We start from the raw sequence: 19530 nt of genomic DNA, 5'->3' as shown, positions 1-19530 counted from the left end.
AGCTTACAATCCCTAAAAATTACAGAAACTCTTTGGAATTATCTCGCTCTACATTTTTGCACTGTGCATTTTCATTTTAGATGTACTCTTTTTTCTTAAATCAAAACTTTGAGTTTTCGCTCTCCCTTCATCCCGTAAACCAAAAAGGCAAATAGATCACAACAAAAAGAAAATTTTAGAGTTCATGTACGGAAAAAAATTTAAAACAATGACAAATGTAAGTAAAGAAAATTTTTCCACACACCACAACTTAAAAGAAAAGTTTTGTTGTCCAAGTTTGGGAAATTCCACTAGTGCAACTCCAACAGCTTGGAATTTTATAAGAAAGAGATTTCCTCCACACATGCTTTAAAAATGGATATGCATGTTTTAGACATGTTAAAGATGCAAATCACCTCTGGATCCAAAGCTTTTGAAGAGAATAGCAAACTCTCATTAAATTCTCAAGTGAACGTGCGGTGAGATATTTACCCGAGTCAAACAAGCCATTATTTTGCCCATCTACAAAAAGTTGACACAACGATCATGGATGATTGTAAAGTGATCTATCATGTGTAACGGGCTATACTACCCTAGTAAATGACTTACGGATTGGGAGTCAAGACTCAATTAAAAATCCCTGCCTCCCCCTTTTTCCCGATGATTGCAAAACCCTATATATAAAAACTAAGAAGTGCTTACAATCCCTAAAAATTACAGAAACTCTTTGGAATTATCTCTCTCTACATTTGTGCACTGTGCTTTTCCTTTTTAGATGTACACTTTCTTCTTAATTCAAAACTTTGAGTTTTCGCTCTCCATTCATCCCGTAAACAAAAAACACAAATAGATCACAACAAAATGAAAATTTTAGAGTTCATGTATGGAAAAAAAAAATTAAAACAATAAAAAATGTATGTAAAGAAAATTTATTCACACACCACAAATGAACAAAAAAGTTTTTTTGTCCAAGTTTGGGAAATTCCACTAGTTCAACCCTAACAGCTTTGAATTTTATAAGAAAGCGATTTCCTCCACACATGCTTAAAAAATTAATTTGCATGTTTTAAACATGTTAAAGATGCAAATCACCTATGGATCTATAGGTTTTGAAGAGAATAACAAACGCTCATTAAATTCTCAAGTGAACGTGCGGTGGGATATTTACCCGAGTCAAACAAGCCATTATTTTGCCCATCTAGAAAAAGCTGACCCAACGATCATGGATGATTGTAAAGTGATTTATCTTGCGTAACGGGCTATATTACCCTAATAAATGACTTATAGATTGGGAGTCAAGATTCAGTTAAAAATCCCTGCCTCCCCGTTTTACCCGACGATTACAAAACCTCCATTATAAAAACTAAGAAGTGCTTACAATCCCTAAAAATTACAGAAAATCTTTGGAATTATCTCTCTCTACATTTGTGCATTATGCATTTCCATTTTACATGTACTCTTTTTTCTTAAAACAAAACTTTGAGTTTTCGCTCTCCCTTCATCCCGTAAACCAAAAAGGCAAATAGATCACAACAAAATGAGAATTTTGGAGTTCAAGTACGGAAAAAATTTAACACAATAATAATTTTTAGTAAAGAAAATTTATTCACACACGACAAATGAACACAAAAGTTTTGTTGTCGAAGTTTGGGAAATTCCAATAGTTCAACCCCAACAGCTTGGAATTTTAGGAAAGAGATTTCCTCCACACATGCTTTAAAAATGGATATGCATGTTTTAAACATGTTAAAGATGCAAATCACTTATGGATCCAAAGCTTTTGAAGAGAATAACAAACGCTCATTAAATTCTGAAGTCAACGTGCGGTGGGATATTTACCCGAGTCAAACAAGCCATTATTTTGCCCATCTACAAAAAGCTGACCCAACGATCATGGATGATTGTAAAGTGATTTATCATGTGTAATGGGCTATATTACCCTAATAAATGACTTATGGGTTGGGAGTCAAGACTCAGTTAAAAATCCGTGCCTCCCCCTTTTTCCCGACGATTGCAAAACCCTATATATAAAAACTAAGAAGAGCTTATAATCCCTAAAAATTACCAAAACTGAATTATCTCGCTCTACATTTGTGCACTGTGTATTTCCATTTTAGATGTACACTTTTTTCAAAAATCAAAACTTTGAGTTTTCACTCTCCATTCATCCCGTAAACAAAAAACGCAAATAGATCACAACAAAATGAAAATTTTGGAGTTCAAGTACGGAAAAAATTTAAAACAATAACAAATGTAAGTAAAGAAAATTTATTCACACACCACAAATGAACACAAAAGTTTTGTTGTCCAAGTTTGGGAAATGCCACTAGTTCAACCCTAACTGCTTGGAATTTTATAGGAAAGAGATTTCCTCCACACATGCTTAAAAAATTGATTTGCATGTTTTAAACATCTTAAAGATTCAAATCACCAATGGATCCATAGGTTTTGTAGAGAATAACAAACGCTCATTAAATTCTCAAGTGAATGTGCGATGGGATATTTACCCGAGTCAAACAAGCCATTATTTTGCCCATCTACAAAAAGCTAACCCAACGATCATAGATGATTGTAAAGAAATTTATCTTGCGTAACGGGCTATATTACCCTAATAAATGACTTATAGATTGGGAGTCAAGACTCAGTTAAAAATCCATGCCTCCCCATTTTTCCAGACGATTGCAAAACCTGATATATAAAAACTAAGAAGAGCATACAATCCCTAAAATTTACAGAAACTCTTTGGAATTATCTCTCTCTACATTTGTGCATTGTGCATTTCACTTCTACATGTACTCTTTTTTCTTAAAACAAAACTTTGAGCTTTAACTCTCCCTTCATCCCGTCAACCAAAAAGGCAAATAGATCACAAAAAAATGAAAATTTTGGAGTTCCAGTACGGAAAAAATTTAAAACAATAACAATTGTAAGTAAAGAAAATTTATTCACACACCACAAATGAACACAAAAGTTTTGTTGTCCAAGTTTGGGAAATTCCACTAGTGCAAGCCCAACAACTTGAAATTTTATAGGAAAGAGATTTCCTCCACACATGCTTTAAAAATGGATATGCATGTTTTAAGCATGTTAAAGATGCAAATCACCTATGCATCCATAGCTTTTGAAGAGAATAACTAACGCTCATTAAATTCTCAACTGAACGTGCAGTGGGATATTTACAAGAGTCAAACAAGCCATTATTTTGCCCTTCTACAAAAAGTTGACCCAACGATCATGGATGATTGTAAAGTGATTTATCATGCGTAATGGGTTATATTACCCTAAGAAATGACTTATGGATTGGGAGTAAAGACTCAGTTAAAAATCCCTGCGTCCCCCCTTTTCCCGACGATTGGAAAACCTGATATACAAAAACTAAGAAGAGCTTACAATCCCTAAAAATTACAGAAAGTCTTTGGAATTATCTTGCTCTAAATTTGTGCACTGCGCATTTCCATTTTAGATATACACTTTTTTCATAAATCAAAATTTTGAGTTTTCGCTCTCCCTTCATCCGGCGAACCAAAAAGGCGAATAGATCACAATAAAATAAAAATTTTGGAGTTAAAGAACGGAAAAAATTTAAAACAATAAAAAATGTAAGTAAAGAAAATTTATTCACACACCACAAATGAACACAAAAGTTTTGTTGTCCAATTTTGGGAAATTCCACTAGTTCAACCCTAACAGCTTGGAATTTTATAAGAAAGAGATGACCTCCACACAAGCTTAAAAAATGGATTTGCATGTTTTAAACATGTTAAAGATGCAAATCACCTATGGATCCTTAGGTTTTGAAGAGAATAACAAATGCTCAGTAAATTCTCAAGTGAACGTGCGGTGGGATATTTACCCGAGTCAAACAAGCCATTATTTTGCCCATCTACAAAAAGCTGACCCAACGATCATAGATGATTGTAAAGTGATTTATCTTGCATAACGAGCTATATTACCCTAATAAATGACTTATAGATTGGGAGTCAAGACTCGGTTAAAAATCCATCCCTCCCCGTTTTTCCCGACGATTGCAAAACCTGATATATAAAAACTAAGAAGAGCTTACAATCCCTAAAATTTACAGAAACTCTTTGGAATTATCTCTCTCTAAATTTGTGCATTGTGCATTTCCATTCTACCTGTACACTTTTTTCTTAAAATAAAACTTTGAGTTTTCCCTCTCCCTTCATCCCGTAAAGGAAAAAGGCAAATAGATCACAACAAAATAAAAATTTTGGAGTTCAAGTACAGAAAAAATTTAAAACAACAACAACTGTAAGTAAAAAAAATTTATTCACACACCACAAATGAACACAAAAGTTTTGTGGTCCAAGTTTGGGAAATTCCACTAGTGCAAGCCCAACAACTTGGAATTTTATAGGAAAGAGATTTCCCCCACACATGCTTTAAAAATGGATATGCATGTTTTAAACATGTTAAAGATTCAAATCACCTATGGATCCATAGCTTTTGAAGAGAATAACAAACGCTCATTAAATTCTCAACTGAACGTGCAGTGGGATATTTACCAGAGTCAAACAAGCCATTATTTTGCCCTTCTACAAAAAGTTGACCCAACGATCATGGATGATTGTAAAGTGATTTATCATGCGTAACGGGCTATATTACCCTAAGAAATGACTTATGGATTGGGAGTAAAGACTCAGTTAAAAATCCCAGCGTCCCCCCTTTTCCCGACGATTGGAAACCTGATATATAAAAACTAAGAAGAGCTTACAATCCCTAAAAATTACAGAAAGTCTTTGGAATTATCTCGCTCTAAATTTTTGCACTACGCATTTCCATTTTAGATATACACTTTTTTCATAAATCAAAACTTTGAGTTTTCGCTCTCCCTTCATCCGGTGAACCAAAAAGGCGAATAGATCACAATAAAATGAAAATTTTGGAGTTAAAGTACGGCAAAAATTTAAAACAATAAAAAATGTAAGTAAAGAAAATTTATTCGCACACCAAAAATGAACACAAAAGTTTTGTTGTCCAAGTTTGGGAAATTCCACTAGTTCAACCCTAACAGCTTGGAATTTTATAAGAAAGAGATTACCTCCACACATGGTTAAAAAATGGATTTGCATGTTTTAAACATGTTAAAGATGCAAATCACCCATGGATCCATAGCTTTTGAAAATAATAAGAAACGCTCAGTAAATTCTCAAGTGAACGTGCGGTGGGATATTTACCCGAGTCAAACAAGCCATTATTTTGCCCATCTACAAAAAGCTGACCCAACGATCATGGATGATTTTAAAGTGATTTATCATCCGTAACGGGCTATATTACCCTAAGAAATGACTTATGGATTGAGAGTCAAGACTCAGTTAAAAATCCTTGCCTCCCCCTTTTTCCCGACGATTGGAAACCTGATATATAAAAACTAAGAAGAGCTTACAATCCCTAAAAATTACAGAAACTCCCTGGAATTATCTCGCTCTACATTTTAGCACTGTGCATTTTCATTTTAGATGTACTCTTTTTTCTTAAATCAAAACTTTGAGTTTTCGCTCTCCCTTCATCCCGTAAACCAAAAAGGCGAATAGATCACAACAAAAAGATAATTTTAGAGTTCAAGTACGGAAAAAAATTTAAAACAATGAAAAATGTAAGTAAGGAAAATTTTTTCACACACCACAAATTAAAAGAAAAGTTTTGTTGTCCAAGTTTGGGAAATTCCACTAATGCAACCCCAACAGCTTGTAATTTTATAAGAAAGAGATTTCCTCCACACATGCTTTAAAAATGGATACGCATGTTTTAAACATGTTAAAGATGCAAATCACCTATGGATCCAAAGCTTTTGAAGAGAATAGAAAACCCTCATTAAATTCTCAAGTGAACGTGCAGTGAGATATTTACCCGAGTCAAACAAGCCATTATTATGCCCATCTACAAAAAGCTGACCCAACGATCATGGATGAATGTAAAGTGATTTATCATGTGTAACGGGCTATATTACCCTAATAAAAGACTTATGGATTGGGAGTCAAGACTATGTTAAAAATCCCTGCCTCCTCCTTTTTCCCGACGATTGCAAAACCTGATATATAAAAACTAAGAAGAGCTTACAATCCCTAAAAATTACAGAAACACTTTGGAATTATCTCACTCTACATTTGTGCACTGTGCATTTTCATTTTAGATGTACACTTTTTACATCAATAAAAACTTTGAGTTTTCGCTTTCCCTTCATCCCGCAAACCAAAAAGGCAAATAGATCACACCAAAATGAAAATTTTAGAGTTCATGTACGGAAAAAAATTTAAAACAATAACAAATGTAAGTAAAGAAAATTTATTCACACACCTGAAATGAACACAAAATTTTTGTTGTCAAAGTTTGGAAAATTCCACTAGTTCAACCCTAACAGCTTGGAATTTTATAAGAAAGAGATTGCCTCCACACAAGCTTAAAAAATTGATTTGCATGTTTTAAACATGTTGAAGATGCAAATCACCTATGGATCCATAGCTTTTGAAGAGAATAACAAACGCTCATTAAATTCTCAAGTGAACGTGCGGTGGGATATTTACCCGAGTCAAACAAGCCATTATTTTGGCCCATCTACAAAAAGCTGACCCAACAATCATGGATGATTGTAAAGTGATTTATCAAGCGTAACGGTCTATATTACCCTAATAAATGACTTATGGATTGGGAGTCAAGACTTAGTTAAAAATCCCTGCCTCCACGTTTTTCTCGACGATTACAAAACCTGATTTATAAAAACTAAGAAGAGCTTACAATCCCTAAAAATTGCAGAAAATCTTTGCAAGTATCTCTCTCTACATTTTTGCATTATGCATTTCAATTCAACATGTACTCTTTTTTCTTAAAACAAAACTTTGAGTTTTCGCTTTCCCTTCATCCCGTAAACCAAAAAGGAAAATAGATCACAACAAAATGAAAATTTTGGAGTTCAAGTACGGAAAAAATTTAACACAATAACAATTGTTAGTAAAGAATATTTATTCACACACCACAAATGAACACAAAAGTTTTATTGTCGAAGTTTGGAAAATTCCAATAGTTCAACCCCAACAGCTTGAAATTTTAGGAAAGAGATTTCCGCCACACATGCTTTAAAAGTGGATATGCATGTTTTAAACATGTTAAAGATGCAAATCACCTATGGATCCAAAGCTTTTGAAGAGAATAACAAACGCTCATTATATTCTCAAGTGAACGTGCGGTAGGATATTTACCCGAATCAAACAAGCCATTATTTTGCCCATCAACAAAAAGCTGACCCAACGATCATGGATGATTGTAAAGTGATTTATCATGCGTAACGGGCTATACTACCCTAATAAATGACTTATGGATTGGGAGTCAAGACTCAGTTAAAAATCCCCGCCTCCCCCTTTTTCCCGACGATTGCAAAACCTGATATATAAAAACTAAGAAGAGCTTACAATCCCTAAAAATTGCAGAAACTCTTTGGAATTATCTCGCTTTACATTTGTGCACTGTGCATTTCCATTTTAGATGTACACTTTTTTCATAAATCAAACCTTTGAGTTTTCACTCTCCATTCATCCCGTAAACAAAAACCGCAAATAGATTACAACAAAATGAAAATTTTGTAGTTCAAGTACGGAAAAAATTTAAAACAATAACAAATGTAAGTAAAGGAGATTTTTTCACACACGACAAATGAACGCAAAAGTTTTGTTGTCCAAGTTTGGGAAATTCCACTCGTTCAACCCTAACAGCTTGGAATTTTATAAGAAAGAGATTTCCTCCCCACATGCTTAAAAAATTAATTTGCATGTTTTAAACATGTTAAAGATGCAAATCACCTATGGATCCATAGGTTTTGAAGAGAATAACAAACGCTCTGCGTTGGGATATTTACCCGAGTCAAACAAGCCATTATTTTGCCCATCTACAAAAAGCTGACCCAATGATCATGGATGATTGTAAAGTGATTTATCTTGCGTAACGGGCTATATTACCCTAATAAATGTCTTATAGATTGGGAGTCAAGACTCAGTTAAAAATCCCTGCCTCCCCATTTTTCCCGACGATTACAAAACCTGATTTATAAAAACTAAGAAGAGCTTACAATCCCTGAAAATTACAGAACATCTTTGGAATTATCTCTCTCTACATTTGTGCATTATGCATTACCATTCTCCATGTACTCTTTTTTCTTAAAACAAAACCTTGAGTTTTCGCTCTCCCTTCATCCCGTAAACCAAAAAGGCAAATAGATCACAACAAAATGAAAATTTTTGAGTTCAAGTACGGAAAAAATTAAACACAATAACAATTGTTAGTAAAGAAAATTTATTCACACACCACAAATGAACACAAAAGTTTTGTTGTCGAAGTTTGGGAAATTCCAATAGTTCAACCCCAACAGTTTGGAATTTTAGGAAAGAGATTTCCTTCACACGTGCTTTAAAAATGGATATGTATGTTTTAAACATGTTAAAGATGCAAATCACCTATGGATCCAAAGCTTTTGAAGAGAATTACAAACGCTCATTAAATTCTCAAGTGAACGTGCGGTTGGATATTTACCCAAGTCAAACAAGTCATTATTTTGCCCATCTGCAAATAGCTGACCCAACGATCATGGATGATTGTAAAGTGATTTATCATGTGTAACGGGCTATATTACCCTAAAAAATGACTTATGGATTGGGAGTCAAGACTCAGTTAAAAATCCCTGCCTCCCCCTTTTTCCCGACGATTACAAAACCTGATATATAAAAACTAAGAAGAGCTTATAATCCCTAAAAATTACAGTAACTCTTTGGAATTATCTCGCTCTACATTTGTGCACTGTGCATTTCCATTTTAGATGTACACTGTTTTCATAAATCAAAACTTTGAGTTTTCGCTCTCCATTCATCCCGTAAACAAAAAACGCAAATGGATCACAACAAAATGAAAATTTTGGAGTTCAAGTACGGAAAAAATTTAAAACAACAACAAATGTAAGTAAAGGAAATTTATTCACACACCTCAAATGAACACAAAAGTTTTGTTGTCCAAGTTTGGGAAATTCCACTAGTTCAACCCTAACAGCTTGGAATTTTATAAGAAAGAGATTTCCTCCACACCTGCTTAAAAAATGGATTTGCATGTTTTAAACTTTTTAAAGATGCAAATCACCTATGGATCCAAAGGTTTTGAAGAGAATAACAAACGCTCATAAAATTCTCAAGTGAACGTGCGGTGGGATATTTACCCGGGTCAAACAAGCCTTTATTTTGCCCATCTACAAAAACCAGACCCAACGATCATGGATGATTTTAATGTGATTTCGCTTGCGTAACGGGCAATATTACCCTAATAAATGACTTATAGATTGGGAGTCAAGACTCAGTTAAAAAAACCTGCCTCCCCGTTTTTCCCGACGATTGCAAAACCTGATATATAAAAACTAAGAAGAGCTTACAATCCCTAAAAATTACAGAAACTTTTTGGAATTATCTCGCTCTACATTTGTGCACTGTGCATTTCCATTTTAGATGTACACTTTTTTCATAAATCAAAACTTTGAGTTTTCGCACTCCTTCATCCAGTAAACAAAAAAGGCAAATAGATCACAACAAAATGAAAATTTTAGAATTCAAGTGCGGAAAAAATTTAAAGCAATAAAAAATGTAAGTAAAGAAAATTTATTCACACACCACAAATGAACACAAAAGTTTTGTTGTCCAAGTTTGGGAAATTCCACTAGTTCAACCCTAACAGCTTTGAATATTATAAGAAAGTGATTTCCTCACACATGCTTAAAAAATGGATTTGCATGTTTTAAACATGTTAAAGATGCAAATCACCTTTGGATCCATAGCTTTTGAAGAGAATAACAAACGCTCATTAAATTCTCAAGCAAACGTGCGGTGGGATATTTACCCGAGTAAAACAAGCCATTATTTTGCCTTTCTACAAAAAGTTGACCCAATGATCATGGGTGATTGTAAAGTGATTTATCATGTGTAACGGGCTATATTACCCTAATAAATGACTTATGGATTGGGAGTCAAGACACACTTAAATGTCCCTGCCTCCCCGTTTTTCCCGACGATTGCAAAACCTGATATATAAAAACTAAGAAGAGCTTACAATCCGTAAAAATTACAGAAAATCTTTGGAATTATCTCTCTCCACATTTGTGAATTGTGCATTTCCATTCTACATGTACTCTTTTTTCTTAAATAAAAACTTTGAGTTTTCGATCTCCCTTCATCCCATAAACCAAAAACGCAAATAGATCACAGCAAAATGAAAATTTTAGAGTTCATGTACGGAAAAAAATTTAAAACAATAACAAATGTAAGTAAATAAAATTTATTCACACACCACAAATGAAAATAAAATTTTTGTTGTCCAAGTTTCAGAAATTCCTCTAGTTCAACCCTAACAGCTTGGAATTTTATAAGAAAGAGATTTCCTCCACACATGCTTAAAAAATGGATTTGCATGTTTTAAACATGTTCAAGAGGCAAATCACCTACGGATCCATAGCTTTTGAAGAGAATAACAAACGCTCATTAAATTCTCAAGTGAACGTCTGGTGGGATATTTACCAGTGTCAAACAAGCCATTATTTTGCCCATCTACAAAAAGCTGACCCAACGATCATGGATGATTGTAAAGTGGTTTATCATGCGTAACGGGCTATATTACCCTAAGAAATGACTTATGGATTGGTAGTCAAGACTCAGTTAAAAATCCCTGCCTCCCCCTTTTTCCCGATGATTGCAAAACCTGATATATAAAAACTAAGAAGACCTTACAATCCCTAAAAATTACAGAAATGCTTTGGAATTGTCTCGCTCTACATTTGTACACAGTGCATTTTCATTTAAGATGTACACTTTTTTCACAACTCAAAACTTTGAGTTTTCGCTCTCCCATAATCCCGTAAACCAAAAAGGCAAATAGATCACAACAAAATGAAAATTTAAGAGTCCATGTACGGAAATAAATTTAAAACAATAAAAAATGTAAGTAAAGACAATTTATTCACACCCCACAAATGAACACAAAATTTTCGTTGTCCAAGTTTGGGAAATTCCACTAGTTCAACCCTAACAACTTGGAATTTTATAAGAAAAAGATTTCCCCCACACATGCTTAAAAAATGGATTTGCATGTTTTAAACATGTTAAAGATGCAAATCACCTATGGATCCAAAGCTTTTGAAAAGATTAACAAACGCTCATTAAATTCTCAAGTCAACGTCCGGTGGGATATTTAACCGAGTCGAACAAGCCATCATTTTGCCCATCTACAAAAAGCTGACCCAACGAACATGGATGATTGTAAAGTGATTTATCATGCGTAACGGGCTATATTACCCTAATAAATGACTTATGGATTGGGAGTCAAGACTCAGTTAAAAATCCCTACCTCTCCCTTTTTCCCGACGATTGCAAAACCTGATATATAAAAACTAAGAAGAGCTTATAATCCCTAAAAATTACAGAAACTCTTTGGAATTATCTCGCTCTACATTTGTGCACTATGCATTTCCATTTTAGATGTACACTTTTGTCATAAATCAAAACTTTGAGTTTTCGCTCTCCATTCATCCCGTAAACAAAAAACGCAAATAGATCACAACAAAATGAAAATTTTGGAGTTCAAGTACGGAAAAAATATAAAAAAATAACAAATTTAGGTAACGAAAATTTATTCACACACCACAAATGAACACAAAAGTTTTGTTGTCCAAGTTTGGGAAATTCCACTAGTTCAACCCTAACAGCTTGGAATTTTATAAGAAAGAGATTTCCTCCACACTTGCTTAAAAAATGGATTTGCATGTTTTAAACTTGTTAAAGATGCAAATCACATATGGATCCAAAGCTTTTGAAGAGAATAACAAACGCTCATTAAATTCTCAAGTGAACGTACGGTGGGATATTTACCCGAGTCAAACAACCCATGATTTTGCCCATCTACAAAAAGCTGACCCGACGATCATGGATGATTGTAAAGTGATTTATCATGTGTAACGGGCTATATTACCCTAAGAAATGAATTATGGATTGGGAGTCAAGACTCAGTTAAAAATCCCTACCTCCCCCTTTTTCCCGACGATTGCAAACCTGATATATAAAAACTAATAAGAGCTTACAATCCCTAAAAATTACGGAAACTCTTTGGAATAATCTCACTTTACATTTGTGCACTGTGCATTTTAGTTTTAGATGTATACTTTTTTCATAAATCAAAACTTTGAGTTTTTGATCTCCCTTCATCCCGTAAACCAAAAAGGCAAATAGATCACATCATAATGAAAATTTTAGAGTTCATGTATGGAAAAAAATTTTAAACAATAACAAATGTAAGTAAAGAAAATTTATTCACACACCACAAATGAACACAAAAGTTTTGTTGTCCAAGTTTGGGAAATTCCACTAGTTCAACCCTAACAGCTTGGAATTTTATAAGAAAGAGATTTCCTCCACACATGCATAAAAAATGGATTTGCATGTTTTAAACATGTTACATATGAAAATCACCTATGGATCCAAAGCTTTTGAAGAGAATAACAAACGCTCATTAAATTCTCAAGTGAACGTGCGGTGGGATATTTACCCAAGTCAAACAAACCATTATTTTGCCCATCTACAAAAAGCTGACTGAATGATCATGGATGATTCTAAAGTGATTTCTCATGCGTAACAGGCTATATTACCCTATTAAATGACTTACGGATTGGGAGTGCAGACTCAGTTAAAAATCCCTGCGTACCCCTCTTTCCCGATGATTGCAAAACCAGAAGATCTTACTATCCCTAAAAATCTAAGAAACTCTTTGGAATTATCTCACTCTACATTTGTCCATTGTGCATTTCAATTCTACATGTACTCTTTCTTAAAACAAAACTTTCAGTTTTCGCTCTCATTTGATCCCGTAAACCAAAAAGGCAAATAGATCACAACAAAATGAAAATTTTGGAGTTCAAGTACGGAAAAAATTTATAACAATAACAAATGTAAGTAAAGAAAATTTATTCAGACACCACAAATGATAACACAAGTTTTGTTGTCCAAGTTTGGGAAATTCCACTAGTTGAACCCCAAGAGCTTGGAATTTTATAGGAAAGAGATTTCCTCCACACACGCTTTAAAAATGGATATGCATGTTTTAAACATGTTAAAGATGCAAATCACCTATGGATCCAAAGCTTTTGAAGAGAATAACAAACGCTCATTAAATTCTCAAGTGAACGTGCGGTGGGATATTTACCCGAGTCAAACAAGCCATTATTTTGCCCATCTACAAAAAGCTGATCCAACGATCATGGATGATTGTAAAGTGATTTATCATGCGTAACGGGCTATATTACCCTAAGAAATGACTTATGGATTGCGAGTCAAGACTCAGTTAACAATCCCTGTGTCCCCCTTTTTCTCGACGATTGCAAAACCTGATATATAAAAACTAAGAAGAGCTTACAATCCCTAAAAATTACAGAAACTCTTTGGAATTATCTTGCTCTACATTTGTTCACTGTGCATTTTCATTTTAGATGTACACTTTTTTCATAAATCAAAACTTTGAGTTTTCGCTCTCCCTTCATCCCGTAAACCAAAAAGCCAAATAGATCACAACAAAATGAAAATTTTAGAGTTCATGTACGGAAAAAAATTTAAAACAATAACAAATGTAAGTAAAGAAAATTTATTCACACACCACAAATGAACACACAAGTTTTGTTGTCCAAGTTTGGGAAATTCCACTAGTTGAACCCCAACAGCTTGGAATTTTGTAGGAAAGAGATTTCCTCCACACATGCTTTAAAAATGGATATGCATGTTTTAAACATGTTAAAGATGCAAATCACCTATGGATCCAAAGCTTTTGAAAAGATTAACAAACGCTCATTAAATTCTCAAGTCAACGTGCGGTGGGATATTTACCCGAGTCGAACAAGCCATCATTTTGCCCATCTACAAAAAGCTGACCCAACGAACATGGATGATTGTAAAGTGATTTATCATGCGTAACGGGCTATATTACCCTAATAAATGACTTATGGATTGGGAGTCAAGACTCAGTTAAAAATCCCTACCTCTCCCTTTTTCCCGACGATTGCAAAACCTGATATATAAACACTAAGAAGAGCTTATAATCCCTAAAAATTACAGAAACTCTTTGGAATTATCTCGCTCTACATTTGTGCACTGTGCATTTCCATTTTAGATGTACACTTTTTTCATAAATCAAAACTTTGAGTTTTCGCTCTCCATTCATCCCGTAAACAAAAAACGCAAATAGATCACAACAAAATGAAAATTTTGGAGTTCAAGTACGGAAAAAATATAAAAAAATAACAAATGTAAGTAAAGGAAATTTATTCACACACCACAAATGAACACAAAATTTTTTTTGTCCAAGTTTGGGAAATTCCACTAGTTCAACCCTAACAGCTTGGAATTTTATAAAAAAGAGATTTCCTCCACACATACTTAAAAAATTGATTTGCATGTTTTAAACATGTTAATGACGCAAATCACCTATGGATCCATAGGTTTTGAAGAGAATAACAAACGCTCATTAAATTCTCAAGTGAACGTGTGGTGGGATATTTACCCGAGTCAAACAAGCCTTTATTTTGCCCATCTACAAAAAGCAGACCCAACGATCATGGATGATTGTAAAGTGATTTCGCTAGCGTAACGGGCTATATTACCCAAATAAATGACTTATAGATTGGGAGTCAAGACTCAGTTAAAAATCCCTGCCACCCCGTTTTTCCCGACGATTACAAAACCTGATATATATAAACTAAGAAGAGCTTACAATCCCTAAAAATTACAGAAACTCTTTTGAATTATCTATCTCAACATTTCTGCATTGCGCATTTCCATTCCACATGTACTCTTTTTTCATATAATAAAACATTGAGTTTTCGCTCTCCCTTCATCCCGTAAACCAAAAAGCCAAATAGATCACAACAAAATGAAAATTTTACAGTTCATGTATGAAAAAAAATTTAAAACAATAACAAATGTAAGTAAAGAAAATTCTTTCACACACCACAAATTAACACAAAAGTTTTGTTGTCCAAGTTTGGGAAATTCAACTAGTTCAACCCTAATAGCTTGGAATTTTATAAGAAAGATATTTCCTCCACACATGCTTAAAAAGTGGATTTGCATGTTTTAAACATGTTAAAGATGCAAAACACCTATGGATCCAAAGCTTTTGAAGAGAATAACAAATGCTCATTAAATTCTGAAGTGAACGTGCGGTGGGATATTTACCCGAGTCAAATAAGCCATTATTTTGCCCATCTACAAAAAGCTGACGCAACGATCATGGGTGATTGTAAAGTGATTTATCATGTGTAATGGGCTATATTACCCTAATAAATCTCTTACGGATTGGGAGTCAAGACTCAGTTAAAAATCCCTGCCTCCCCCTTTTTCCCGACGATTGCAAACCTTGATATATAAAATCTAAGAAGAGCTTATAGACCCTAAAAATTACAGAAACTCTTTGGAATTATCTCGCTCTACATTTGTGCACTGTGCTTTTCCATTGTAGATGTACACTTTTTTCATAAATCAAAACTTTGAGTTATCGCTCTCCCTTCATCCCGTAAACCAAAATGGCAAATAGACCACAACAAAATAAAAATTTTAGAGCTCAAGTACGGAAAAAATTTAAAACAATAACAAATGTAAGTAAAGAAAATTTATTCACACACCACAAATGAACACAAAAGTTTTGTTGTCAAGTTTGGGAAATTCCCCTAGTTCAACCCCAACTGCTTGGAATTTTATAAGAAAGAGATTTCCTCCACACATGCTTAAAAAATGGATTTGCATGTTTTAAACATGTTAAAGATGGAAATCACTTATGGATCCAAAGCTTTTGAAGTGAATAACAAACGCTCATTAAATTCTCAAGTGAACATGCGGTGGGATATTTACCCGAGTCAAACAAGCCATTATTTTGCCCATCTACAAAAAGCTGACCCAACGATCATGGATGATTGTAAAGTGATTTATCATGCGTAATGGGCTATATTACCATAATAAATGACTTATGTATTGCGAGTCAAGAATCAAATAAGAATCCCTGCCTCCCCGTTTTTCCCGACGTTTGTAAAACCTAATAAATAAAAACTAAGAAGAGCTTACAATGCCTAAAAATTACAGAAAATCTTTGGAATTATCTCTCTCTACATTTGTGCATTGTGCATTTCCATTCTACATGTACTCTTTTTTCATAAATCAAAACTTTGAGTTTTCACTGTCCCTTCATCCCGTAAACCAAAAAGGCAGATAGTTCACAACAAAATGAAAATTTTGGAGTTCAAGTACGGAAAAAATTTAAAACAATGACAAATGTAAGTAAAGAACATTTATTCACACACCACAAATGAACATAAAAGTTTAGTTGTCCAAGTTTGGGAAATTCCCCTAGTTGAACCCCAACAGCTTGGAATTTTATAAGAAAGAGATTTCCTCCACACATGCTTAAAAAATGGATTTTCATGTTTTAAACATGTTAAAGATGCAGATCACTTATGGATCCAAAGCTTTTGAAGTGAATAACAAACGCTCATTAAATTCTCAAGTGAACGTGCGGTGGGATATTTACCCGAGTCAAACAAGCCATTATTTTGCCCATCTAAAAAAAGCTGACCCAACGATCATGGATGATTGTAAAGAAATTTATCATGCCTAACGGGCTATATTACCCTAAGAAATGACTTATGGATTGGGTGTGAAAACTCTGTTAAAAATCCTTCCCTCCCCCTTTTTCCCGATGATTGCAAAACCTGATATATAAAAACTAAGAAGAGCTTACAATCCCTAAAAATTACAGAAACTCTTTGGAATTATCTTGCTCTACATTTGTGCACTGTCCATTTTCATTCTACATGTACTCTTTTTTCTTAAAAAAAAACTTTGAGTTTTCACTCTCCCTACATCCCGTAAACCAAAAAGGCAAATAGATCACAACAAAATGAAAATTTTGGAGTTCAAGTACGGAAAAAATTTAAAAAAATAACAAGTGTAAGTAAAAAAAATTTATTCACACACCACAAATGAACACAAAAGTTTTGTTCTCCAAGTTTGGGAAATTCCACCAGTTCAACCCCAACAGCTTGGAATTTAATAAGAAAGAGATTTCCTCCACACATGCTTAAAAAATGGATTTTCATGTTTTAAACATGTTAAAGATGCATATCACTTATGGATCCAAAGCTTTTGAAGTGAATAACAAACGCTCATTAAATTCTCAAGTGAACGTGCGGTGGGATATTTACCCGAGTCAAACAAGCCATTATTTTGCCCATCTAAAAAAAGCTGACCCAACGATCATGGATGATTGTAAAGTAATTTATCATGCGTAACGGGCTATATTACCCTAAGAAATGACTTATGGATTGGGTGTGAAAACTCAGTTAAAAATCCTTGCTTCCTCCTTTTTCCCGATGATTGGAAAACATGATATATAAAAACTAAGAAGAGCTTACAATCCCTACAAATTACAGAAACTCTTTGGAATTATCTCGCTCTACATTTGTGCACTGCGCATTTCCATTTTAGATGTACACTTTTTTCATAATTCAAAACTTTGAGTTTTCGCTCTCCCTTCATCCCGCAAACCAAAAAGGCAAATAGATCACAACAAAATGAAAATTTTTTAGTTCAAGTACTGAAAAAATTTAAAACAATAACAAATGTAAGTAAATCAAATTTATTCACACACCACAAATGAACACAAAAGTTTTGTCGTCCAAGTTTGGGAAATTCCACTAGTTCAACCATAACAGGTTGGAATTTTATAAGAGAGAGATTACCTCCACACATGCTTAAAAAATGGATTTACATGTTTTAAACATGTTAAAAATGCAAATCACCCATGGATCCAAAGCTTTTGAAGAGAATAAAAAACGCTCATTAAATTCTCAAGTGAACGTCGGGTGGGATATATACCCGAGTCAAACAAGCCATTATTTTGCCCATCTACAAAAAGCTGATCCAAAGATCATGGATGATTGTAAAGTGATTTATCATGCATACGGGCTATATTACCCTGAGAAATGACTTATACATTGGGAGTCAAGACCCAGTTAAAAATCCCCGCCTCCCCCTTTTTCCCGACGATTGCAAAACCTGATATATAAAAACTAAGAAGAGCTTACAATTCCTAAAAATTACATAAACTCTTTGGAATTATCTCGCTCTACATTTGTGCACTGTGCATTTCCATTTTCGAGGTACTCTTTTTTCTAAAAACAAAACATTGAATTTTCGCTCTCCCTTCATCTCGTAAACCAAAAAGGCAACTAGATCACAACAAAATGAAAATTTTAGAGTTCATGTATGGAAAAAAATTTACAACAATAACAAATTTAAGTAAAGAAAATTTATTCACACACCACAAATGAAAATAAAAGTTTATTGTCCAAGTTTGGGAAATTCCACTAGTTCAACCCCCTAACAGCTTGGAATTTTATAAGAAAGAGATTTCCTTCACACATGCTGAAAAAATGGATTTGCATGTTTTAAACATGTTAAAGATGCAAATCACCTATGGATCCATAGCTTTTGAAGAGAATAACAAACGCTCATTAAATTCTCAACTGAACGTGCGGTGGGATATTTACCTGAGTCAAACAAGCCATTATTTTGCCCATCTACAAAAAGCTGACCCAACGATCATGGATGATTGTAAAGTGATTTATCATGCAACGGGCTACATTACCCTAAGAATTGACTTATGGATTGGGAGTCAAGACTCAGTTAAAAATCCCTGCCTCCCCTTTTTTTCCCGACTATTGCAAAACCTGATATATAAAAACAAAGAAGATCTTACAATCTCTAAAATTACAGAAACTATTTGGAATTATCTCGCTCTACATTTGTGCATTGTGAATTTTCCATTCTACATGTACTCTTTTTTCTAAAAGCAAAACATTGAGTTTTCGCTCTCCCTTCATCCCGTAAACCAAAAAGGCAAATAGATCACAAAAAAATGAAAATTTTATAGTTCATGTAGGAAAAAATTTTAAAACAATAACAAATGTAAGTAAAGAAAATTTATTGACACACCACAAATGAAAACAAAAGTTATGTTGTCCAAGTTTGGGAAATTCCACTAGTTCAACCCTAACAGCTTGGAATTTTATAAGAAAGAGATTTCCTCCACACATGCTTAAAAAATGGATTTGCATGTTTTAAACATGTTAAAGATGCAAATCACCTATGGATCCGTAGCTTTTGAAGAGATTAACAAACGCACATTATATTCTCAAGTGAACGTGCGGTGGAAAATTTACCCGAGTCAAACAAGCCATTATTTTGCCCATCTACAAAAAGCTGAGCCAACGATCATGGATAATTGTACAGTGATTTATCATGTGTAACGGGGTATGTTACCCTAATAAATGACTTATGGATTGGGAGTCAAGACTCAGTTAAAAATCCCTGCCTCCCCCTTTTTCCCGACTATTGCAAAACCTGATATATAAAAACTAAGAAGAGCACACAATCCCAAAAACATGCAGAAACTCTTTGGAATTATCTCGCTTTACATTTG

This window comes from Aristolochia californica, unplaced genomic scaffold, assembly GCF_029961685.1.
Source record: "Aristolochia californica isolate CCGP_79_NKW_82.1479 unplaced genomic scaffold, dmAriCali1.0.hap1 SCAF_1, whole genome shotgun sequence".
Classification (NCBI taxonomy): Eukaryota; Viridiplantae; Streptophyta; class Magnoliopsida; order Piperales; family Aristolochiaceae; genus Aristolochia; species Aristolochia californica.
Note: the sequence above shows the minus strand (reverse complement) of the source record.